General features: G+C 38.5%; 1 protein-coding gene and 1 pseudogene across 3 annotated transcripts in view; one reads left to right on the top strand and one right to left on the bottom strand.

The window, feature by feature from the left end:
* The window catches only part of ZMPSTE24 (zinc metallopeptidase STE24), an 86,229-nt gene that overhangs the window by 46,686 nt on the left and 14,034 nt on the right, over positions 1 to 25,509 (top strand). The gene's annotated exons all lie outside the window — the stretch shown is intronic.
* Positions 21,490 to 22,336, bottom strand: LOC143654793 (TIMELESS-interacting protein pseudogene; annotated as a pseudogene).

Below are 25,509 nucleotides of genomic sequence, written 5' to 3'. Positions count from 1 at the left end.
AAGAAGACATGGCCTGAACATAAAGAAGAAATAGAAAAACGGAAAAAACAAATCACAGAGCTTATGGAAGTGAAAGATAAAGTAGAAAAGATGGGAAAAACAATGGATACCTACAATGATAGATTTAAAGAGACAAAAGCTAGAATTTGTGAATTGGAGGATGGAACATCTGAATTCCAAAAAGAAACAGAAACTATCGGGAAAAGAATAGAAAAATTTGAACAGGGTATCAGGGAACTAAAGGACAATATGAAGCGCACAAATATACGTGTTGTGGGTGTCCCAGAAGGAGAAGAGAAGGGAAAAGGAGGAGAAAAACTAATGGAGAAATTATCACTGAAAATTTCCCAACTCTTATGAAAGACCTGAAATTACAGATCCAAGAAGTGCAGCGCACCCCAAAGAGATTAGACCCAAATAGGCGTTCTCCAAGAAACTTACTAGTTAGAATGTCAGAGGTCAAAGAGAAAGAGAGGATCTTGAAAGCAGCAAGAGAAAAACAATCCATCACATGCAAGGGAAACCCAATAAGACTATGTGTAGATTTCTCAGCAGAAACCATGGAAACTAGAACACAGTGGGATGATATATTTAAATTACTAAAAGAGAAAAATTGCCAACCAAGACTCCTATATCCAGCAAAATTGTCCTTCAAAAATGAGGGAGAAATTAAAACATTCTCAGACAAAAAGTCACTGAGAGAATTTGTGACCAAGAGACCAGCTCTGCAAGAAATACTAAAGGGAGCACTAGAGTCAGATACGAAAAGACAGAAGAGAGAGGTATGGAGAAGAGTGTAGAAAGAAGGAAAGTCAGATATGATATATATAATACAAAAGGCAAAATGGTAGAGGAAAATATTATCCAAACAGTAATAACACTAAATGTCAATGGACTGAATTCCCCAATCAAAAGACATAGATTGGCAGAATGGATTAAAAAACAGGATCGTTCTATATGCTGTCTACAGGAAACACATCTTAGACACAAAGATAAACATAGGTTGAAAGTGAAAGGATGGGAAAAGATATTTCATGCAAATAACAACCAGAAAAGAGCAAGAGTGGTTATACTAATATCCAACAAATTAGACTTCAAATGTAAAACAGTTAACAGAGACAAAGAAGGACACTATATACTAATAAAAGGAACAATTAAACAAGAAGACATAACAATCATAAATATTTACGCACCGAACCAGAATGCCCCAAAATACGTGAGGAATACACTGCAAACACTGAAAAGGGAAATAGACTCATATACCATAATAGTTGGAGACTTCAATTCAACACTCTCATCAATGGACAGAACATCTAGACAGAGGATCAATAAAGAAATAGAGAATCTGAATATTACTATAAATGAGCTAGACTTAACAGACATTTATAGGACATTACATCCCACAACAGCAGGATACACCTTTTTCTCAAGTGCTCATGGATCATTCTCAAAGATAGACCATATCCTGGGTCACAAAGCAAGTCTTAACAAATGTAAACAGATTGAAATCATACACAACACTTTCTCGGATCATAAAGGAATGAAGTTGTAAATCAATAATAGGCCGAGTTCCAGAAAATTCACAAATATATGGAGGCTCAACAACACACTCTTAAACAGCGAGTGGGTCAAAGAAGAAATTGCAAGAGAAATTAGCAAATACCTCGAGGCGAATGAAAATGAAAACACAACATATCAAAACTTATGGGACGCAGCAAAGGCAGTGCTAAGAGGGAAATGTATTGCCCTAAATGCCTATATCAGAAAAGAAGAAAAGGCAAAAATGCAGGAATTAACTGTCCACTTGGAAGAACTGGAGAAAGAACAGCAAACTAACCCCAAAGGAAGCAAAAGGAAAGAAATAACAAAGATTAGAGCAGAAATAAATGAAATTGAAAACATGAAAACAATAGAGAAAATCAATAAGACCAGAAGTTGGTTCTATGAGAAAATCAATAAGATTGATGGGCCCTTGGCAAGATTGACAAAAAGAAGAAGAGAGAGGATGCAAATAAATAAGATCAGAAATGGAAGAGGAGACATAACTACTGACCTCACAGAAATAAAGGAGGTAATAACAGGACACTATGAACAACTTTACGCTAATAAATACAACAATTTAGATGAAATGGACGGGTTCCTGGAAAGACATGAACAACCAACTCTAACTCAAGAAGAAATACATGACCTCAACAAACCAATCACAAGTAAAGAAATTGAATCAGTCATTTAAAAGCTTCCCAAAAGAAAAGTCCAGGACCAGACGGCTTCACATGCGAATTCTATCAAACATTCCAGAAAGAATTAGTACCAACTCTCCTCAAACTCTTCAAAAATATCGAAGCGGAGGGAAAACTACCTAATTCATTCTATGAAGCCAACATCACCCTCATACCAAAACCAGGCAAAGATCTTACAAGAAAAGAAAACTACAGACCAATCTCTCTAATGAACATAGATGCAAAACTCCTCAATACAATTCTAGCAAATTGAATCCAACAGCACATTAAAAGAATTATACATCATGACCAAGTAGGATTGATCCCAGGTATGCAAGGATGGTTCAAAATAAGAAAATCAATTAATGTAATACACCATATCAACAAATCAAAGCAGAAAAATCACATGATCATCTCAATTGATGCAGAGAAGGCATTTGACAAGATTCAACATCCTTTCCTGTTGAAAACACTTCAAAAGATAGGAATACAAGGGAACTTCCTTAAAATAATAGAGGGAATATATGAAAAACCGACAGCTAATATCATCCTCAATGGGGAAAAATTGAAAACTTTCCCTCTAAGATCAGGAACAAGACAAGGATGTCCATTATCACCACTATTATTCAACATTGTGTTGGAGGTTCTAGCCAGAGCAATTAGACAAGAAAAAGAAATACAAGGCATCAAAATTGGAAAGGAAGAAGTAAAACTATCACTGTTTGCAGATGATATGATATTATACGTCGAAAACCCGCAAAAATCCACAACAAAACTACTAGAGCTAATAAATGAGTACAGCAAAGTAGCAGGTTACAAGATCAACATTCAAAAATCTGTAGCATTTCTATACACTAGCAATGAACAAGCTGAGGGGGAAATCAAGAAACGAATCCCATTTACAATTGCAACTAAAAGAATAAAATACCTAGGAATAAATTTAACTAAAGAGACAAAAAACCTATATAAAGAAAAGTACAAAAAACTGTTAAAAGAAATCACAGAAGACCTAAATAGATGGAAGGGCATATTGTGTTCATGGATTGGAAGACTAAATATAGTTAAGATGTCAATCCTACCTAAATAGATTGGCAGATTCAATGCAATACCAATCAAAATCCCAACAACTTATTTTTCAGAAACAGAAAAACCAATAAGCAAATTTATCTGGAAGGGCAGGTTGCCCCGAATTGGTAAAAACATCTTGAGGAAAAAAAACGAAGCTGGAGGTCTCGCGCTGCCTGACTTTAAGGCATATTATGAAGCCACAGTGGTCAAAACAGCATGGTATTGGCATAAAGATAGATATATCCACCAATGGAATCGAATAGAGTGCTCAGATATAGACCCTCTCATCTATGGACATTTGATCTTTGATAAGGCAGTCAAGCCAACTCACCTGGGACAGAACAGTCTCTTCAATAAATGGTGCCTAGAGAACTGGATATCCATATGCAAAAGAATGAAAGAAGACCCATATCTCACACCCTATACAAAAGTTAACTCAAAATGGATCAAGGGTCTAAATATTAGGTCTAAGACCATAAAACAGTTAGAGGAAAATGTAGGGAGATATCTTATGAAACTTACAATTGGAGGCGGTTTTATGGACCTTAAACCTAAAACAAGAGCACTGAAGAAGGAAATAAATAAATGGGAGCTCCTCAAAATTAAACACTTTTGTGCATCAAAGAACTTCATCAAGAAAGTCGAAAGACAGCCTACACAATGGGAGACAGTATTTTCAAATGATATATCAGATAAAGGTCTAGTATCCAGAATTTATAAAGAGATTGTTCAACTCAACAACAAAAAGACAGCCAACCCAATTACAAAATGGGAAAAAGACTTGGACACCTACCAGAAGAGGAAATACAAATGGCCAAAAGGCACATGAAGAGATGCTCAATGTCCCTGGCCATTAGAGAAATGCAAATCAAAACCACAATGAGATATCATCTCACACCCACCAGAATGGCCATTATCAACAAAACAGAAAATGACAAGTGCTGGAGAGGATGTGGAGAAAGAGGCACAGTTATCCACTGTTGGTGGGAATGTCAAATGGTGCAACCACTGTGGAAGGCAGTTTGGCGGTTCCTCAAAAAGCTGAATATAGAATTGCCATACGACCCAGCAATACCATTGCTGGGAATCTACTCAAAGGACTTAAGGGCAAAGACACAAACGGACATTTGCACACCAATGTTTATAGCAGTGTTATTTACAATTGCAAAGAGATGGAAACAGCCAAAATGTCCATCAACAGACGAGTGGCTAAACAAACTGTGGTATATATATACAATGGAATATTATGCAGCTTTAAGACAGAATAAACTTATGAAGCATGTAATAACATGAATGGACCTAGAGAACATTATGCTGAGTGAGTCTAGCCAAAAACTAAAGGACAAATACTGTATGGTCCCACTGATGTGAACGGACATTCGAGAATAAACTTGGAATATGTCATTGGTAACAGAGTCCAGCAGGAGTGAGAAACAGGGTAAGATAATGGGTAACTGGAGCTGAAGGGATACAGACTGTGCAACAGGACCAGATACAGAAACTCAAAAATGGACAGCACAATAATACCTAATTGTAAAGTAATCATGTTAAAACACTGAATGAAGCTGCATCTGAGCTATAGGTTTTTGTTTTGTTTTGTTTTTTTTACTATTATTATTACTTTTATTTTTTTCTCTATATTAACATTCTATATCTTTTTATGTTGTGTTGCTAGTTCTTCCAAACTGATGCAAATGTACTAAGAAACGATGATCATGCATCTACGTGATGATGTTAAGAATTACTGATTGCATATGTAGAATGGTATGATATCTAAATGTTGGGTTAATTTCTTTTTTTTCCGTTAATTAAAAAAAAAAGAAAAAGATTTAGTGCCTTTGTGGTATTTACTTGGACAATCATAGAAATAAAATAAAGATGCAATAATCAGTAAAAAAAAAAAAAAGACAAGAGAAAAATATAACAAACAAAAAAAATTTTTACATGCCATACCCCTTACTGATCCATTTCATTGATCACTAGCATTTCAAACTAAATCTATTTTAATGTTTATTCCCCCTATTATTTATTTATTTATTATTATTTTCTTTTTTTGGCTTGAACAACAAGCATTTATTGGCTCACATTTCAGGGGATAGAAGTTCAAAACCAAGACATCGGTAAGACCATGTTTTCTGTCTGAAACTTGCAGTGTTTTGGTGCTGTCTTGTCACAATCTGTGGGGTTCCTTGCTTATATCTCTGCCTCTTGTCATATGGCGATCTCTCCTTGGTTCTCTAAATTATTTTTTCGATTTTTTATTATGGTAAAATATACTTAACTTAAAATTTACCATTTTTAAGTATACAATTCAGTGGCTTTTAATTATATTCACAATGTTGTATATAACCATTATCACTGTTTCCAGAACTTTTTCATCATTCCAAGCAAGAACTCTGTACTCAACAATAACTCCCCATTTTCTCTTCCTCGTAGCCCCTGGTAATTTCTATTCTACTTTCTTTCTCTATGGATTTACCTATTCTTGATCCTCATGTAAGTGGAATCAGACACTGTTCGTCCTTTTGTATTTGGCTTATTTCACTTAGCATAATGTTTTCAGTTGTTATCCGTGATTTCAAAATTATGCATACTATAGCATGTAGAGAATTTAATTCCTTCTTATGGATGAGTAATATTTTGTTTATCCATTCATCTGTTTATGGACATTTGGCTTGTTTTTACCTTTTGGCTATTGTGAAGAAATCAACCCAATATAGTGAAAACATTATTTAACATAATATCGATAGAAAACATTATCAGTGAAATATTTTACATGCTTTCTTTCCTACTAAGTCTTTGAAATCTGATGTGCATTTTATACCTACAGCACATCTCAGTTTGGACAAGAAAGATTTCCAGTCACATGTGGCTGATGGCTACTAAATTGGACAGAGGATTCGATACTATACTTTTATATGGTAACTACACTTCACTCAAAGTGGACCTCTCAGTTTTCAAACTTATCTAATTCCTCATCCCTCAACTCTCCCCATTCTTTATGTCACGACTCTTGGAATTACTTCTCCCATCTCTGCCTATTGAAGTCCGACTCATTTTTTTTTTTAATTTTTTTTTATTAATTAAAGAAAAAAAGAAATTAACACAACATTTAGAAATCATTCCATTCTGCATATGCAATCAGTAATTCTTAACATGATCACATAGATGCATGATCATCATTTCTTATTACATTTGCATCAATTTAGGAAAAGAGCTAGCAAAACAACAGAAATAGATATACAATGTTAATATAAAGAAAAAAATAAAAATAATTTTAAAAAGACACAAACAAATAAACAAACAAAAAAAACTATAGTTCAGATGCAGCTTCATTCAGTGTTTTAACATAATTACATTATAATTAGGTATGATTGTGCTGTCCATTTTTGAGTTTTTGTATCTGGTCCTGTTGCACAGTCTGTATCCCTTCAGCTCCAATTACCCATTATCTTACCCTATTTCTAACTACTAATGGTCTCTGTTACCAATGACATATTCCAAGTTTATTCTCGAATGTCGGTTCACATCAGTGGGACCATACAGTATTTGTCCTTTAGTTTTTGGCTAGACTCACTCAGCATAATGTTCTCTAGGTCCATCCATGTTATTACATGCTTCATAAGTTTATTCTGTCTTAAAGCTGCATAATATTCCATCGTATGTATATACCACAGCTTGTTTAGCCACTCGTCTGTTGATGGACATTTTGGCTGTTTCCATCTCTTTGCAATTGTAAATAACACTGCTATAAACATTGGTGTGCAAATGTCCGTTTGTGTCTTTGCCCTTAAGTCCTTTGAGTAGATTCCCAGCAATGGTATTGCTGGGTCGTATGGCAATTCTATATTCAGCTTTTTGAGGAACCGCCAAACTGCCTTCCACAGTGGTTGCACCATTTGACATTCCCACCAACAGTGGATAACTGTGCCTCTTTCTCCACATCCTCTCCAGCACTTGTCATTTTCTGTTTTGTTGATAATGGCCATTCTGGTGGGTGTGAGATGATATCTCATTGTGGTTTTGATTTGCATTTCTCTAATGGCCAGGGACATTGAGCATCTCTTCATGTGCCTTTTGGCCATTTGTATTTCCTCTTCTGAGAGGTGCCTGTTCAAGTCTTTTTCCCATTTTGTAATTGGGTTGGCTGTCTTTTTGTTGTTGAGTTGGACAATCTCTTTATAAATTCTGGATACTAGACCTTTATTTGATATGTCGTTTCCAAATATTGTCTCCCATTGTGTAGGCTGTCTTTCTAATTTCTTGATGAAGTTCTTTGATGCACAGAAGTGTTTAATTTTGAGGAGCTCCCATTTATTTATTTCCTTCTTCAGTGCTCTTGCTTTAGGTTTAAGGTCCATAAAACCGCCTCCATTGTAAGATTCATAAGATATCTCCCTACATTTTCCTCTAACTGTTTTATGCTCTTAGACATAATGTTTAGATCTTTGATCCATTTTGAGTTAACTTTTGTATAGTGTGTGAGATACGGGTCCTCTTTCATTCTTTTGCATATGGATATCCAGTTCTCTAGGCACCATTTACTAAAGAGACTGTTCTGTCCCAGGTGAGTTGTCTTGACTGCCTTATCAAAGATCAAATGTCCATAGATGAGAGGGTCTATATCTGAGCACTCTATTTGATTCCATTGGTGGATATATCTATCTTTATGACAATACCATGCTGTTTTGACCACTGTGGCTTCATAATATGCCTTAAAGTCCGGCAGCGTGAGACCTCTAGCTTCGTTTTTTTTCCTCAAGACACTTTTAGCAATTCGGGGCACCCTGCCCTTCCAGATAAATTTGCTTATTGGTTTTTCTATTTCTGAAGAATAAGTTGTTGGGATTTTGATTGGTATTGCATTGAATCTGCCAATCAATTTAGGTAGGATTGACATTTTAACTATATTTAGTCCTCCAATCCATGAACACGGTATGCCCTTCCATCTATTTAGGTCTTCTGTGATTTCTTTTAACAATTTTTTCTGGTTTTCTTTGTATAGGTTTTTTGTCTCTTTAGTTAAATTTATTCCTAGGTATTTTATTCTTTTAGTTGCAATTGTAAATGGGATTCGTTTCTTGATTTCCCCCTCAGCTTGTTCATTGCTAGTGTATAGAAATGCTACAGATTTTTGAATGTTGATCTTGTAACCTGCTACTTTGCTGTACTCATTTATTAGCTCTAGGAGTTTTGTTGTGGATTTTTCCGGGTTTTCGACGTATAATATCATATCATCTGCAAACAGTGATAGTTTTACTTCTTCCTTTCCAATTTTGATGCCTTGTATTTCTTTTTCTTGTCTAATTGCTCTGGCTAGAACCTCCAACATGATGTTGAATAACAGTGGTGATAATGGACATCCTTGTCTTGTTCCTGATCTTAGGGGAAAAGTTTTCAATTTTTCCCCATTGAGGATGATATTAGCTGTGGGTTTTTCATATATTCCCTCTATCATTTTAAGGAAGTTCCCTTGTATTCCTATCTTTTGAAGTGTTTTCAACAGGAAAGGATGTTGAATCTTGTCAAATGCCTTCTCTGCATCAATTGAGATGATCATGTGATTTTTCTGCTTTGATTTGTTGATATGGTGTATTACATTAATTGATTTTCTTATGTTGAACCATCCTTGCATACCTCGGATGAATCCTACTTGGTCATGATGTATAATTCTTTTAATGTGTTGTTGGATTTGATTTGCTAGAATTTTGTTGAGGAGTTTTGCATCTATGTTCATTAGAGAGATTGGTCTGTAGTTTTCTTTTCTTGTAAAATCTTTGCCGGGTTTTGGTATGACGGTGATGTTGGCTTCATAGAATGAATTAGGTAGCTTTCCCACCACTTCGATTTTTTTGAAGAGTTTGAGGAGAGTTGGCACTAATTCTTTCTGGAATGTTTGGTAGAATTCGCATGTGAAGCCGTCTGGTCCTGGACTTTTCTTTTTAGGAAGCTTTTGAATGACTGATTCAATTTCTTTACTTGTGGTTGGTTTGTTGAGGTCATGTATTTCTTCTTGAGTCAAAGTTGGTTGTTCATGTCTTTCCAGGAACCCGTCCATTTCATCTAAATTGTTGTATTTATTAGCATAAAGTTGTTCATAGTATCCTGTTATTACCTCCTTTATTTCTGTGAGGTCAGTGGTTATGTCTCCTCTTCCATTTCTGATCTGATTTATTTGCATCCTCTCTCTTCTTCTTTTTGTCAATCTTCCTAAGGGCCCATCAGTCTTATTGATTTTCTCATAGAACCAACCTCTGGTCTTATTGATTTTCTCTATTGTTTTCATGTTTTCAGTTTCATTTATTTCTGCTCTACTCTTTGTTATTTCTTTCCTTTTGCTTCCTTTGGGGTTAGTTTGCTGTTCTTTCTCCAGTTCTTCCAAGTGGACAGTTAATTCCTGCATTTTTGCCTTTTCTTCTCTTCTGATATAGGCATTTAGGGCAATACATTTCCCTCTTAGCACTGCCTTTGCTGCGTCCCATAGGTTTTGATATGTTGTGTTTTCGTTTTCATTTGCCTTGAGGTATTTACTAATTTCTCTTGCAATTTCTTCTTTGACCCAGTCGTTGTTTAAGAGTGTGTTGTTGAGCCTCCACGTATTTTTGAATTTTCTGGCACTCCACCTATTACTGATTTCCAACTTCATTCCTTTATGATTCGCGAAAGTGTTGTGTATGATTTCAATCTTTTTGAATTTGTTAAGACTTGCTTTGTGACCCAGGATATGGTCTATCTTTGAGAATGATCCATGAGCACTTGAGAAAAAGGTGTATCCTGCTGTTGTGGGATGTAATGTCCTATAAATGTCTGTTAAGTCTAGCTCATTTATAGTAATATTCAGATTCTCTATTTCTTTATTGATCCTCTGTCTAGATGTTCTGTCCATTGATGAGAGTGGTGAATTAAAGTCTCCAACTATTATGGTATATGTGTCTATTTCCCTTTTCAGTGTTTGCAGTGTATTCCTCACGTATTTTAGGGCATTCTGGTTCGGTGCATAAATATTTATGATTGTTATGTCTTCTTGTTGAGTTGTTCCTTTTATTAGTAGATAGTATCCTTCTTTGTCTCTTTTAACTGTTTTACATTTGAAGTCTAATTTGTTGGATATTAGTATAGCCACTCCTGCTCTTTTCTGGTTGTTATTTGCATGAAATATCTTTTCCCAACCTTTCACTTTCAACCTATGTTTATCTTTGGGTCTATGATGTGTTTCCTGTAGACAGCATATAGAACGATCCTGTTTTTTAATCCATTCTTCCAGTCTATGTCTTTTGATCGGGGAATTCAGTCCATTAACATTTAGTGTTATTACTGTTTGGATAATATTTTCCTCTACCATTTTGCCTTTTGTATTATATATATCATATCTGATTTTCCTTCTTTCTACACTCTTCTCCATACCTCTCTCTTCTGTCTTTTTGTATCTGACTCTTGTGCTCCCTTTAGTATTTCTTGCAGAGCTGGTCTCTTGGTCACAAATTCTCTCAGTGACTTTTTGTCTGAAAATGTTTTAATTTCTCCCTCATTTTTGAAGGACAATTTTGCTGGATATAGAATTCTTGGTAGGCAGTTTTTCTCTTTTAGTAATTTAAATATATCATCCCACTGTCTTCTAGCTTCCGTGGTTTCTGCTGAGAAATCTACACATAGTCTTATTGGATTTCCCTTGTATGTGATGGATTGTTTTTCTCTTCTTGCTTTCAAGATCCTCTCTTTCTCTTTGACCTCTGACATTCTAACTAGTAAGTGTCTTGGAGAACGCCTATTTGGGTCTATTCTGTTTGGGGTGCGCTGCACTTCTTGGATCTGTAATTTCAGGTCTTTCATAAGAGTTGGGAAATTTTCAATGATAATTTCTTCCATTAGTTTTTTTCCTCCTTTTCCCTTCTCTTTTCCTTATGGGACACCCACAACACGTATATTTGTGCGCTTCATAGTATCATTCAGTTCCCTGATCCCTTGTTCAAATTTTTCCATTCTTTTCCCTATAATTTCTGTTTTGTTTTGAAATTCAGATGTTCCATGCTCCAGTTCATTAATTGTAGCTTCTCTCTCTTTAGGTCTACCATTGTAGGTATCCATTGTTTTTCCATCTTTTCTACTTTGTCCTTCACTCCCATAAGTTCTGTGATTTGTTTTTTCAGTTTTTCTATTTCTTCTTTTTGTTCAGCCCTTGTCTTCTTCATGTCCGCCCTCAATTTATTGATTTGGTTTTTGAGGAGGTTTTCCATTTCTGTTCGTACATTCAGCATTAGTTGTCTCAGCTCCTGTATCTCATTTGAACTATTGGTTTGTTCCTTTGACTGGGCCATATCTTCAATTTTTCGAGTGTGATCCGTTATCTTCTGCTGGCGTCTGGGCATTTAATCAGATTTCCCTGGGTGTGGGACCCAGCAGGTTGGAAGATTTTCCTGTGAAATCTCTGGGCTCTGTTTTTCTTATCCTGCCCAGTAGGCGGCGCTCCTGGCGCTTGTCTTTCTGCGGGTCCCACCAGTAAAAGATTCTGTGGCTCCTTTAACTTTGGAAAATTCTCACTGTAGGGGAGGGTCGCTAGCCGATGCGGCTTGGGGAAGTGCCAATCTGAATCTCCCACCCGGCCCGGGAATCCGCGCGTGGGGAGGGTCGCCGGCCTCCGCGGTTTGGGGGAGCGTCTGTCCAAATTTCCCAGCCGGCCCGGGGCGCCACATGTGGCGGGGGGGGCGCCGGCCTCTGCGGCTTGGGGGAATGCCTATCCACCGTTCCCAGCCGGACCGGGATGCCCCGTGTTTGGAATGGACCCCGGTCACCGTTCTCCACGGCTTGGGGGATCTCCGATCTAATTCTCCCAGCTGGTCTGGGGGGCCGCGCCTGTGGGGGGGGGGCCTAGCCGCCGCGGCTTGAGGGGATCGCCTGTCCAATTCTCCCAGCCGGCCCGAGAAGGAGGGAGGGAGGGACTCCAGCCGCCTGCTGCCCCGGCCCGGGAAAGCGCGCGCTCCTCGGTAATCTCAGCACAGCGCGTTCTTCCAGCCAGTCAGCCGTTCCAGAATGGGGTACGCTGTCTTCTTGGTCTCTGTCGTGGCTCCCAGAGCTGTTCTGTACCGTTTCTACTTCCCTAGTAGCTGTTCTGGGGGAGGAACTAAGACCCACGTGTCTTACTGAGCCGCCATCTTCTCCGGAAGTCCCCCTATTATTTATTTTTATTCCATATGTTCCTCTCATCTGTTCACAAGGTAGATAAAAGGAGCATCAGATACAAGGTTTTCACAATCACACAGTCACATTGTGAAAGCTATATCATTATGCAATCATCTTCAAGAAACATGGCCACTGGAACACAGCTCTATAGTTTCAGGCAGTTCCCTCTAGCCTCTCCATTACATCTTGAATATCAAGGTGATATCTGCTTAATGCATAAGAATAACCTCCAGGATAACCTCTCGACTCTGTTTGGAATCTCTCAGCCATTGACACTTTGTCTCATTTCCCTCTTCCCCCTTTTGGTTGAGAAGGTTTTCTCAATCCCTTGATGCTGCGTCTCAGCTCATTCTAGAGTTTTTCTCAATCCCTTGATGCTGAATCTCAGCTCATTCTGGGATTTCTGTCCCATGTTGCCAGGAAGATCCACACCCCTGGTAGTCATGTCCCACATAGACAGGGGAGGGTGGTGAGACTGCTTGCTGTGTTGGCTGGAGTGAGAGGCCACATCAGAGCAACAAAAGAGGTTCTCTTGGGGGTGACTTTTAGGCTTAATTTTAAGTAGGCTTGACCTATCCCCTGTGGGGTTAAGTTTCATATGAACAAACCCCAAGACTGGGGGCTCAGCCTATAGCTTTGGTTGTCCACACTGCTTGTGAGAATATCAAGAATTCAACTTGGGGAAGTTGAGTTTTCCCCTGTTCTCACCATTCCCCGAAGGGAACTTTGCAAATACTTTTCCCCTCACTGATCAAATCACTCTGGGATTCATCATGGCAGCACCTGGACAAACCAACAAAATCTCATGTCCTATACAAAGTTCCATGTACTTAAGGTGTTCCATCAACTATCTACATAAGTTATATTAGGAGATGCACTCGTCAAAGTATAGATTTGTACCAAATAAACATTTTTTGCTTTAGTCTCACACATTAGTTGAAATTTTAAACTATTAAGTACCATCTATTTTCAGCACACTGCAGTAATGACATTCTTTTGTTCTTCCTCATGCAAAAACATTTTTAAAATTTGTACATTTAGTCACTATCATTATACACCCTAGGCATTCCTAGATTACACCATCTCAATCTTTATTGTCTATCTTTCTTTGTGATTTCATTTATGCCCCAGCCCTCCTCCCTCTATCATTCTCACATGCAGCTTCATTCAGTGTTTTAACATAATTGTATTACAGTTAGGTAATATGGTGCTGTCCATTTCTGAGTTTTTATATTCAGTCCTGTTGCACAATCTGTATCCCTTCAGCTCCAATCACCCAATATCTCACCCTATTTCTATCTCCTGATGGTCTCTGTTACCAAGGAAATATTCCAAGTGTATTCACTAATGTCATTTCATATCAGTGAGACCATACAGTATTTGTCCTTTTGGTTTTGGCTACTCACGCTCAGCATAATGTCCTTAAGGTCCATTCATGTTGTTACATACTTCATAACTTTATTCTGTCTTACAACTGCATAATATTCCATCTTATGTAAATGTCAGTTTGTTTAGCCAACTATCTGTTGATGGACATTTTGGCTGTTTCCATCTCTTGGTAATTGTTAATAATGCTGCTATAAACATTCGTGTGTAAATGTCCATTTGTGTCCTTGGCCTCGTGTCCTTTGAGTAGAGACAGCATATAGATGGGTCCTGTTTTTAATCCATTCTGCCAGACTATGTCTTTTGATTGGAGAGTTTAATCCATTAACAGTCAGTGTTATTACTGCATGGGTAGTACTTTCTTCTACTATTTTGCCTTTTGGATTTTGTATGTCATATCTAATTTTCCTTCTTTTTACCTTTACTCATAGTCTTCCTTACTACACTCTTCTCCACACCTCTCTCTTCTGTCTTCGTATCTGTCTCTAGTGTTCCCTTTAGTATTTCTTGCAGAGCTGGTCTCTTGGTCACAAATTCTCTCAGTGATTTTTTGTCTGAAAATGTTTTCATTTCTTCCTCATTTTTGCAGGACAATTTTGCTGGATATAGAATTCTTGGTTGGCAGTTTTTCTCTTTTAATAATTTAAATATATTATCCCACTGTTTTCTCGCCTCCATGGTTTCTGCTGAGAGATCTGTGCATAGTCTTATTGGGCTTCCCTTGTATGTGATGGATTGCTTTTCTCTTGCTGCTTTCAAGATCCTCTCTTTCTCTTTGACCTCTGACATTCTGACTAGTAAGTGTCTTGGAGTATGTCTATTTGGATCTATTCTCTTTGGGGTACACTGCACTTCTTGGATCTGTAATTTTAAGTCTTTCATAAGAGTTGGGAAATTTTCAGTGATAATTTCCTCCATTAGTTTTTCTCCTCCTTTTCTCTTCTCTTCTCCTTCTGGGATATCCACAGCACGTATATTTGTGCGCTTCATATTGTCTTTCAATTCCCTGAGTCCCTGCTCATGTATTTCCATTTTTTTCCCTATAGTTTCTGTTTCTTGTCGGATTTCAGATGTTCCGTCCTCCAGTTCAGAAATCGTATGTTCTGTCTCTCGAAATCTTCCATTGTAGGTTTCCATTGTTTTTTTCATCTCTTCTACTGTGTCTTTCATTCGCATAAGTACTATGATTTGTTTTTTTAGACTTTCCGTTTCTTCTTTTTGTTCTTTCCTTGCCTTCTTGATATCCTCCCTCAATTCATTGATTTGGTTTTTGATGAGGTTTTCCATCTCTGTTCATACATTCTGAATTAATTGTTTCAGCTCCTGTATGTCATTTGAATTGTTGGTTTGTTCCTTTGACTGGGCCATATCTTCAATTTTCCTAGTGTGATTTGTTATTTTTTGCTGGCATCTAGGCATTTAAGTACCTTAACTAGTTTATTCTGGAGATTGCTTTCACTTCTTTTATCTAGGGTTTTCTTACTGGATGAATTTGTTGTCTGTCTGTTCTTTGACATTCCGTTCAGCTTTTTCTGGACCTCGAGCTTAAGTTTTGTTTAACAGAGGAGGATTTTTCAGTTCTTGTTTTCTTGTTTCTTGCCCTGCTTGTGTGGTGCCTTCCCCCACACACACACACTTAGGAAGGTCTACTTAGATATATTATAGACCCCAGCCAGATTTTCCCAGACTAAACTGGCCTCCTATCAGGAGGAAAGAGTCACCTGTGTCGGTTTTCCCTGAGGGTGAAACCCAGCAGGTTGAAAGACTTTCCTGCGAAGTCTCTGGGCTCTGTTTTTCTTATCCTGCCCAGTATGTGGTGCTTGTCTGACTGCAGGTCCCACTTGCTTAAGATGATGCGATACCTTTAACTTTGGAAGGCTCTCCCTGCTGGGGGTGTGGTGGAGACAGAGGAGAGGTTGTAGGCTAGTTTTAATGGGTTCCAATTACCAAGCCCTGGTGTCTGAATTCCTTGATAGAGGGATTCCACCTGAGTTGGGCTTCACCCCTCCCCTGGGGAAGGCACAGTCTCCAGACAAGCCGCCAAAAGAGCTCACTTCTGCCTATGCCTGGGGCAGTTGCAGCCAGAAAAGTCCTGCCACTGTATCCAGAGGCAGTCAAGCCTTTGTAGATACACAGCCACATAAACATCTGTTTCCTTCTTTTTTTTTTTTTCCCCCTTTTTCTGTCAGTCCTGCCCCCTTGGCACCGGGGCAAAAATGAGCAACCTCCGCTTTGATCAGGTTCACCTAAGCTGGGGGCCTAGTTTTAGTAGTCAGAATTTGTTAATTAATTCCACAATTGGCGTTTGATTGTGCCCAGTCCCTGCTGCTGGTAAAGTCCTTTCCTTCCCCCCCTGGGAAGCGATCAGTGGGGGACGGGCACCGGCCACCTCAGCTTTGGGAACTCACTGTTCTGGGGGGTGCTCACAGCCGGTCCAGCTGGTCCAGGCTGGGGTACACTGTGTCCGGTCACTGATGTGGCCCCGGGAGCTGTTCTGTACTGTTTCTGGTTATTTAGTAATTGTTCTGGAGGACGAACTAAAATGCGCACGTTGTTAAGCTGCCATCTTGATCCGGAAGCCTCAGGTAGCATTCCTTTTTTCTCAGTTTTTTTAAAGAGTTTAAGCAGGACTGGTGTTATTTCTATTTGGGATGTTTGATTTAACTGCCCTGTGAAGCTGTCTGGTCCTGAGTTTTCTTTGTGGGAAGATTTTTGATAACTGATTCAATCTCTTTACTTATTTACTTTATTGGTTTATTGAGATCTTCTGTTTCTTCTAAGTCAGTGTAGGTAGTACATACATTTCTAGGAATTTGTTGATTTAATCTAAGTTGTCCAGGTTGTTGACATATAGTTGGTCCTGTATTCTCTTATGACTTTAAAAATTTCTTCATGATCCATGTTAACAACCTGTTCTAGTTTGCTAGCTGCCAAAATGCGATATACTAATAGCAGAACAGCTTTTAAAAGGGGGAATTTATTAAGTTGCAAGTTTTCAGTTCTAAGGCTGTGAAAATGTCCCAATTAAAGCAAGTCTATAAAAATATTCAAATTAAGGCACCAACAAACCTTCATTCAAGGAAGGCTGATGAAGTTCAGGGTTTCTCACTCAACTGAAAAGGCACATGGTGAACATGGTGACGTTTGCTAACTTTCTCTCTAGTGTTCTTGATTCATGAAGTTCCCCCAGGGGCATTTTCCCTCCTCATCTCCAATGGTCTCTGGCTGTGTGGGCTCTTGGGGTTCTCATGGCTCTTAGGACTCTGAACCTTTTTCCAAAATATTTCCTCTTTTAAAGGATTCCAGTAAACGAATCAAGACCCACCTGGAATGGATGAAGTCAAATCTCCCTCTAATCAAAGGTTAATAATCACAATTGAGCGAGTCACATCTCTGTTAACTTGGTTTTTCTAAAGTACATAATCTTTTCAGACCTATACACGACACCCCTCTCGTTTTGATTTTGTTTGTGTCCTTGCTCTTTTTTTCTTTGTCTACTTAGAGGATCATCGATTTTATTGATTTTCTCAAAGAGCCAACTTTTGGTTTTATCGATTCTTTCTACTATTTTATTGTTCTCCAATTTATTTCTGCTTTAATCTTCGTTATTTCTCGTTTATTTGCTTTGTGGTTAGTTTGCTATTCTTTTTCTAAATTTTCTGTGTGAGCAGTTATATCCTTGACTTTGTTTTGTTTTGTTCTTTTTTGGCATGGGCAGGCTCCAGGAATCGAACCCAGGTCTCTAGCATGGCAGGCAAGAATTCTGCCACTGAGCCACCATTGCATGGCCCTCATTCTTGTTTTTTAATATAGGCATTTAGGACAATAAATTTCCCTCTCAGCATTTACTTTGCCGCTTCCCCTAAGTTCTGATATGTTGTATTTTCATTATCGCTCATCTCCAGATATTTATCAGTTTCTCTAGCCACTTCTTTGACCCACTGATTAAGAGTGTGTTGTTTAATTTAAGAGTGTGTTGTTTAATTTCTATTTATTTGTGAAAGCTCTGGTTCTTTGGTGAGTATTAATTTCGAGCTTCTCACCGTTGTGGTCAGAGAAAGCATGTTGAATAATTTCAATCTTATTAAATTTATAGAAACTCGGTTTGTGTCCCAGCATATGATCTATGCTAGAGAACCTTCCATGTGCACTAGAGAAGAATTTATACCCTGGTGTTTTGGGGTGTAATAATCTGTATATGTCTGTTAGGTCTAATTCATTTATCAAATTATTTGGGAAATTTATTGCCCTAAATGCCTAGACTAAGCCTACCTAAAATTAGGCCTAAGAGTCACCCCCAGAGAACCTCTTTTGTTGCTCAGATGTGGCCTATCTCTCTCTCAGCCAACACGGCAAGGAGACTCACCTCTCTCCCCTTCTCTACGTGGGACATGACTCCCAGGAGTGTAAACCTCCCTGGCAACATAGGGCAGAAATCCTAGAATGAGCTGGGACTCAGCATCAAGGGATTGAGAAAGCCTTCTTGACCAAAAGGGGGAAGAGAGAAATGAGACAAAATAAAGTGTCGGTGGCAGAGATTTCAAACAGAGTCGAGAGGTTATCCTGGTTATTCTGGAGGTTATTCTTACACATTATATAGATATCCCCTTGTTAGATTATGGTGTATTAGACTAGAGGGAAGTACCTGAAACTGTAGAGTTGTGTTCCAGTAGCCATGTTTCTTGAAGATGATTGTATAATATAGCTTTCACAGTGTGACCGTGTGATTGTGAAAACCTTGTGTCTGATACTCCTTTTATCTTACAGTATGGCCAGATGAGTAAAGCATATGAACAATGAGAGGGAGGGGTAAGGGGTATGTTATGTATGAGTTTTTCCTTTTTTTCTTTTTCTGGAGTGATGCAAATGTTCTAAAAAATGATGATGGTGATGAATATACAACTCTGTGATGATATTGTGAGCCACTGATTGTACACCATGAATGGAATGTTTGTATGTTAAGGATGTATGTGCTGGTATGTTGTTGTATCAATAAAATTTTTTTAAATAGAAAAAAATAAAATAAAATATCTATTTTTATCTAAAATATATGAATAAACAAAATAAAAAATAATAAAATAAGCAGTGCAACTGGCTCAGTGGCAGAATTCTTGCCTGCCATTCCAGAGACCTGAGTTTGATTCCCAGAGCCTGCCCATGCCAAAAATAAAAAAATAAAAATAACAAAATACTATTAATAAATGACATTTAGAGAAAAATATATTGAAGGGAAAAAAGAAATGAAGGGGAAAAAATAAAACAACCTAGGGAAATAGGGAGTCTGCCTGCCTGTACTTACCGCTTCGTAACCAGCAGGTGGAGCTCCTGAGGCCCTCTCCTCCCTTTACGCCCATCCTCGGTAACTGCAGCAGCCTGCCTGTGGTTGTCACTTCCGTCTGGCAGACCAGGCTCCCAAGGTATCTCCTTCCCTCAGGAAAGGAGGGCCTGCAGGGACCAGCCAGAGAGATGGCATGCATGGCAGGGTGGCCATTACCCCGCTGAGACAGCAGGAAGGACTGGGGAACTGATTAGCACCTGGTAGTGGGAGCAGCTAACCCTCAGCACCATGCCCAACGGGACATCTATTTGCAGCACCTGGCTGGAGCTCTACTCTTAACAGCAGACAGCTGGGCCCACCTCCTGGGTCCCCACGGGCACTGCTGGCTCTGGATCTGTCCAGGGAGGCCTCCCCAGACAGCAGCTGGAACAGGCTAGAGTGGAAGGATGCTCAGTCCCCTCTTATCCACACCTCCCTGCTTGCCGCCCTCCGCCCCCAGTGGGGATCCCTGCCAATCTGACCCTCACTCTCCCTGTCATGATCCCCCTGTGTCCTCCCCCAAACACCCCAAAGACCTTCTACAATTACCCCCTTGGACCACAGTCCTGGTCATTCTCTCCCTGTCCCCTTGTCCCATGGAGCGTGGGTCACTTCTCCTCCACCATCTTCTTGGAAGTCCCTTCCTCTTTTTACTTTTTTTTTGTGTACTGTATGGCAGGGGTCACATTTCATTCTTTTTCCATGTGAGTATCCTGTTATTGCAGCACCATTTGTTTAATTTTTGTTTGTTTGGTTTTTTTGGGGGTGGGGGGTGGGGGGAAGTGCATGGGCTGGAAACCAAACCTGGTCTCCTGCATGGCAGGTGAGAATTCTACCACTGAGCTACCCTTGTACCCCCCTCCTTTTACTTTTTTTAGTTTATAAAATAATTTTTATTTTCACTTATTTTTTAAGTGGACATTAATACTCAATATATATTTACATCTTAAAATCATACAATTCAGTGAAAGCAAGGCATCAAATATCACACTAACAGCAGAAATTGCTAATTAATTACTTGTTTCATGAAGCCATATCTGTCTGTTCTAGTTTGCTAGCTGCTGGAATTCAATATACCAGAAACAGAATGGTTTTTAAAAAGGGGATTTAATAAGTTGCTAGTTTACAGTTCTAAGGCCAAGAAAATGTCCCAGTTAAAACAAGTCTAGGGGCGGGCCGCGGTGGCTCAGCGGGCAAAGTGCTTGCCTGCTATGCCGGAGGACCTCGGTTCGATTCCCGGCCCCAGCCCATGTAACAAAAAACGGAAAAACAAAATACAATAAAACAAGAAAATGTTTAAAGATGTTTCCCTTTCTTCCTTCCTTCCTTCCTTCTATCCTTCCTTCCTTCTATCTGTCTATGTTTCCCTTTCTTCCTTCCTTCCTTCCTTCTCTCTGTCTAAAAAAAAAAAAAAAAAAAAAAAAAAACAAGTCTATAGAAATGTCCGATCTAAGGTGTCCAGGGAAAGGTACCTTGGTTCAAGAAGGCCAATGAAGTTTAGTGTTTCTCTTTCAAGTGGAAGTGTACATGGCAACACAAAGTTTCTCTCTGATCTGGAAAGGTACATGATGAACACGGTCAGGGTTACTCTTTCATTTGGAAAGGCACGTGGCAAACACGGTGTTATCTGCTAGCTTTTTCTCCTGGCTTCCTGTTTGATGAAGCTCCCCAGGAGACATTTTCCTTCTTCATCTCCAAAGGTTACTGGCTGGTAGACTCTGCTTTTTCTGGCTATCTCATTCTGCTCTGCTCTTTCTGAATCTCTCTCATTCTCCAAAATGTTTCCTCTTTTGTAGGACTTCAGAAACTAATCAAAACTCACCCAAATGGGTGGAGACACACCTCCAGCTAATCCAGTTTAATCACTCTTGATTAAGTCACATCTCTGAGCGATGATCTAATCACAGTTTCGAGCATGCAATGCTGAATAGGGATTAGAAGAAATGGCTACCTTTACAAAATAGGATTAGGATTAAAACATGGTTTTTCTAGGGTACATATATCCTTTCAAACTGGCATACCATCTATATAAAAATAAACACTAAAGAGAATAGACTGTTAACTAAAACTAATAAATAAATGAAAAACATAATTATAAATAAATGCCAGATTTTAAACAGGAAATCTGCAAAAACTTTACTAAGAAAGGATTCTCATTCAAAGCAGACAAAATACATAGTACCCCCAAACTGCTATGTTAGTAGGTATATATTAGTAGTTAGTAGATATATATTCTCTCTTAGATTAGATATAGATTCTAATCTAACTTCAGTAACATTGTTTCTTTATGAAACATAGTCACTATTGTACATTTTAAAAAGATTAGACTGGTTGTGTTTTCTCTAATTTTAATTCTTCCTCTACATGTATAGTATTGGCAGCAACAGCATTATATGGATTGTCTGGAATATCTTCATTTAGTCCATTTGACTTCTTTTATTCTTCACCTGTGTTAACCTCTTTACCTGTCTGTGCTGTAGTTATGTTCACTATCAAGTCATTTCCTTGGGACTGACTGCTACTCAGTACCTTTGCCTGCCTTCTTTCCAAGGCCAGTGTTTTTTTCTCTCAATTCTTTGTTGCTGCTCTTCTGTAAGGCTTCTACTTGACTGTGAAACAAATTTGTCACTTGCAGGTGTGTTTGTCAAAAAGGCATATTCAGTAGCAATTACATCATGGCCATTATTTCTCATTACTTCATCATTGCTAATAAAATCTTCATGTAGAACAGGGAGATCGAGTTGAATTCATTTGAAACAGGTCTGAACTTCCTTTTTATTTCCCAGATATTCAACTCTGTTAATAAAATCTTCAAACTGCAGTTTAGGGAATAACCTTTTTGCCCAGTACTCTGTATCTGATCAGCATCTTTTACGTCTTCAGCCTCATGACCTTTACCTTTGAGTTTTGCCTTATCAAACACATGCTTTAAGACTGGAAGCCCTCTCTCTGAAATTAATCTCTGAGAATCCAACTTGGGTAAATTCCTTTTAACTGTTCTCTTTGGAGGTACAGGAACAGGTTCTCCTCTCCCTCACTCTTCATCAGGTTCAGTACTTTCACCATCTTCTCTCTCTGGAGAGACTAGAGGTGGGAAAGGAGGAGAAGTTTCGCCTTCTACATGATCATGATCTGGTAGGTCAATCAAGTTGTTCTGTTGTTCTAGCATCTTGTTCTCTGGTTTTCCTCCCTTTCTGGACACTCCTCCTGGATCTCCTTTGCAGGTTCGTCTTCCTCTAGCCCACATTCTGAGATGCCCCAGCCCTCCTGCTCCTCTGCCTGGCTCCCTTGGCCACTTCTTCCCTCAGGAGCTTTACTTGCCAACCAGCCCGATCTCACCTCACTCGTACTTCAGGCACCATAACCTGGTACTTGCCTTAGATCCATCCTTTTACTTTTAATCTTACCATCCTTATGTTTTAGATGTCTCTTATACATAGCATGTAGATAGATTTTTTGTCACTTAATATTTTTTCAGTCCAAACTGACAGTTACTATCTTTTTTGATAAGCTTAGTTCACTTATATTTGTTATGATTGCTAGTTGATTTGGAATTATTTATAAAATACTATTTTTGGTACTCTTTGTTTTTTCTTTTTCTGTCCTTTCCACACCCCACCTCCTTCCCTCCCCAACATACACACACGCTCCTTTAAAAAATTCTGTTTGGGGGCTCATTCAACTTGGAAGATTCTTATATTTCTGGTTTTTAAATGATTGCTCTTTAAGCACATCCGCATAACTTAAAATCTTAAAATATACCCTTTCCTAGACAATCCAGGGAACATCAAACTCTGATCCAATTATCCCTTCCATCTTGTATTTTAATTTTGTGGGGTTTTTTTTAAAATATTTTTATTGAGATGTCTTCATATGCATACGGTCCATCCAAAGGATACAATCAGTGGCTCACAGTATCATCACATAGTTGTGTGTTCATCACCATGGTTGTTTTTAGAACATTTGCATCACTCCAGAAAAAGAAAAAAGAAAAATCCTAGACATCCCATACCCCTTACCCCTGCCTCTCATTGATCACTAGTATTTCAGTACCAAATTTTTCTTATCCCTTATCTCCTGCACCTATTTTTTGGGGGGTGGGGTGGGGAATGGGGGATGCATGGTCTAGGAATCAAACCCAGGTCTCCCACATTGAAGGTGGGCATTCTAATCACTGAACTACCTGTGTACCCTTATTATTTATGTTTTGTACTTATTTTTGTTCTTATCTTTCCATACCCTGGATAAAAGGAGCATCATACACAAGGTTTTCATAATCACATGGTCACATTATAAAATCTATATTGTTATACAATCATCTTCAAGAATCGAGGCTACTGGTCTTTTTTGGAGTGATGCAAATGCTCTTAAAAATGATCATGGCAACGAATACACAGCTATGTGATGATATTGTGAGTCACTGATTGTACACCATGTATGGAATGTATGTGTGAAAATTTGTCAATAAAAATAATTTTTAAAAAATCAAGGCTATTGTAATACAATTCTAAAGTTTCAGGTACTTCCCTCTAGCCACTCCAATATTCCGTAAACTAAAAAGAGATATCTATATAATGCATAAGAATATCTCCAGAATAACCTCTCACCTCTGTTTATAATCTCTTAGCCACTGAAACTCCATTTTGTCTCATTTCTCTTTCCCCTTTTGATCAAGCAGGCTTTCTCAATCCCATGATGCGGTCTGGACTCTCATCTTGAGAGTCCAGACCCACATTGCCAGAGAGATTTACATTACTGGGAGGGCAAGGCAGTGAGTTCACCTGCTGAATTGGTTTAGAGAGAGAGGCCACATCTGAGCTACAAAAGAGGTTTTCTGGGGTTCACTCTTAGGCATAATTATAAGTAGGCCTAACTTCTCCTTTGCAGGAACGGTTCAAAGGAGCTAACCCCCAAGATTAAGGGCTCAGCCTATTGCATTGGGTATCCCCACTGTTTGTGAGAATATCAGGAGTTCCTCAGGTGGGGAAGTTTATTATTAACTTTTTTTTAAAGCTCAGTTCTCTCCCACTTATTCCACAAATCCTACCCTGAAGCATTCAGCTCAAAGTATTCTTTCCTTGAACTTCCTTAACACATCATCTGTACTTTTCTAATAGTGTAATGATTTTGTGATTTAACTTTTCTTTAAATCTAAGTTCTTAAAGGGTCAGGATCCATGACTGGTTCACAATCCTAATTCTTAGGGGACCCACTAAGACCCTTATACATCAGAGGCATTCAATAAATAGAATGAGTAATTGAATAAACATACAGTACTGAAAAATTATTATTAAATATAAACTCCTCAGATGTCTCCTAGTTCTTTCTACCTTTCCTCGTAATGCATATCTGGTAAATCTTTAATCTTTTTTAACAATTCTACAGGTTCTCATGCTTCAGCTATAGGATCTCAAGAACTGTTCTTTAACAAGTCCCAACTACTACTTATCAAAACACCATTTAGTACATTCCAGTAAGTTTCAGGTGATATCCCCATGGGGTAGCGGCCAGAGTTTAGACTCAACACACTTTACATAGGGCGAGTCTCAAATTATTTTGAAGAAACTAGGGACATATACGAGAGTACAAGGAGATTTCTACATGTTCACAAAACCCAGTTGTATTACTGATGGTCTAGATTTTATACACCTTTGTGTGTATACATGGGGGGAGTGTTTAGGACTAACATAAGAAGAATCTTAAATATATGAATGTCACAGAGAAAGGAAGAAAACAAGGGGAAACCAGAGAACCTCTTTTGTTGCTCAGATGTGGCCTGTCTCTCTCTCAGCCAACATGGCAAGCAAACTTACTTCCCTTCCCCTCTCTACATGGGACATGAGAGAGGGTAAACCTTCCTGACAACATGGGACAGAAATCCTAGAATGAGCTGAGACTCAGCATCAAGATATTGAGAAAACTTTCTCAACCAAAAGGGGGAATAGAGAAATGAGATAAAATGAAGTGTCAATCAATGGTTGAGAGATTTCAAATAGAGTCAAGAGGTTATCCTGGAGGTTATTCTTACACATTATATAGATAGCACCTAATAAGGTATACTGGAGAGGCTGGAGGGAAGTGCCTGAAAATAGAGAGCTGTGTTCCAGTGCCATGTTTCTTAAAAGATGATTGTATAATGATACAGCTTTCACAATGTAATTGTGTGATTGTGAAAATTGTGTGTCTGATGCTTCTTTTATCTACCTTATCGACAGACAAGTAAAACATGTGAGTTAAAAATAGTAGATTGAGATGCTAGTGATCAATAGAAGTTAGGGGTAAGGGGTATGGTATGTATGAATTTTTTTGTTTTCTTTTTATTTCTTTTTCTGAATTGATGCA

The sequence above is a fragment of the Tamandua tetradactyla genome, chromosome 2 (assembly GCF_023851605.1).
Source record: "Tamandua tetradactyla isolate mTamTet1 chromosome 2, mTamTet1.pri, whole genome shotgun sequence".
NCBI classification, from domain to species: Eukaryota; Metazoa; Chordata; class Mammalia; order Pilosa; family Myrmecophagidae; genus Tamandua; species Tamandua tetradactyla.
The sequence above is the reverse complement of the archived record's forward strand: the minus strand, read 5'-3'. Positions and strand labels throughout refer to the sequence as shown.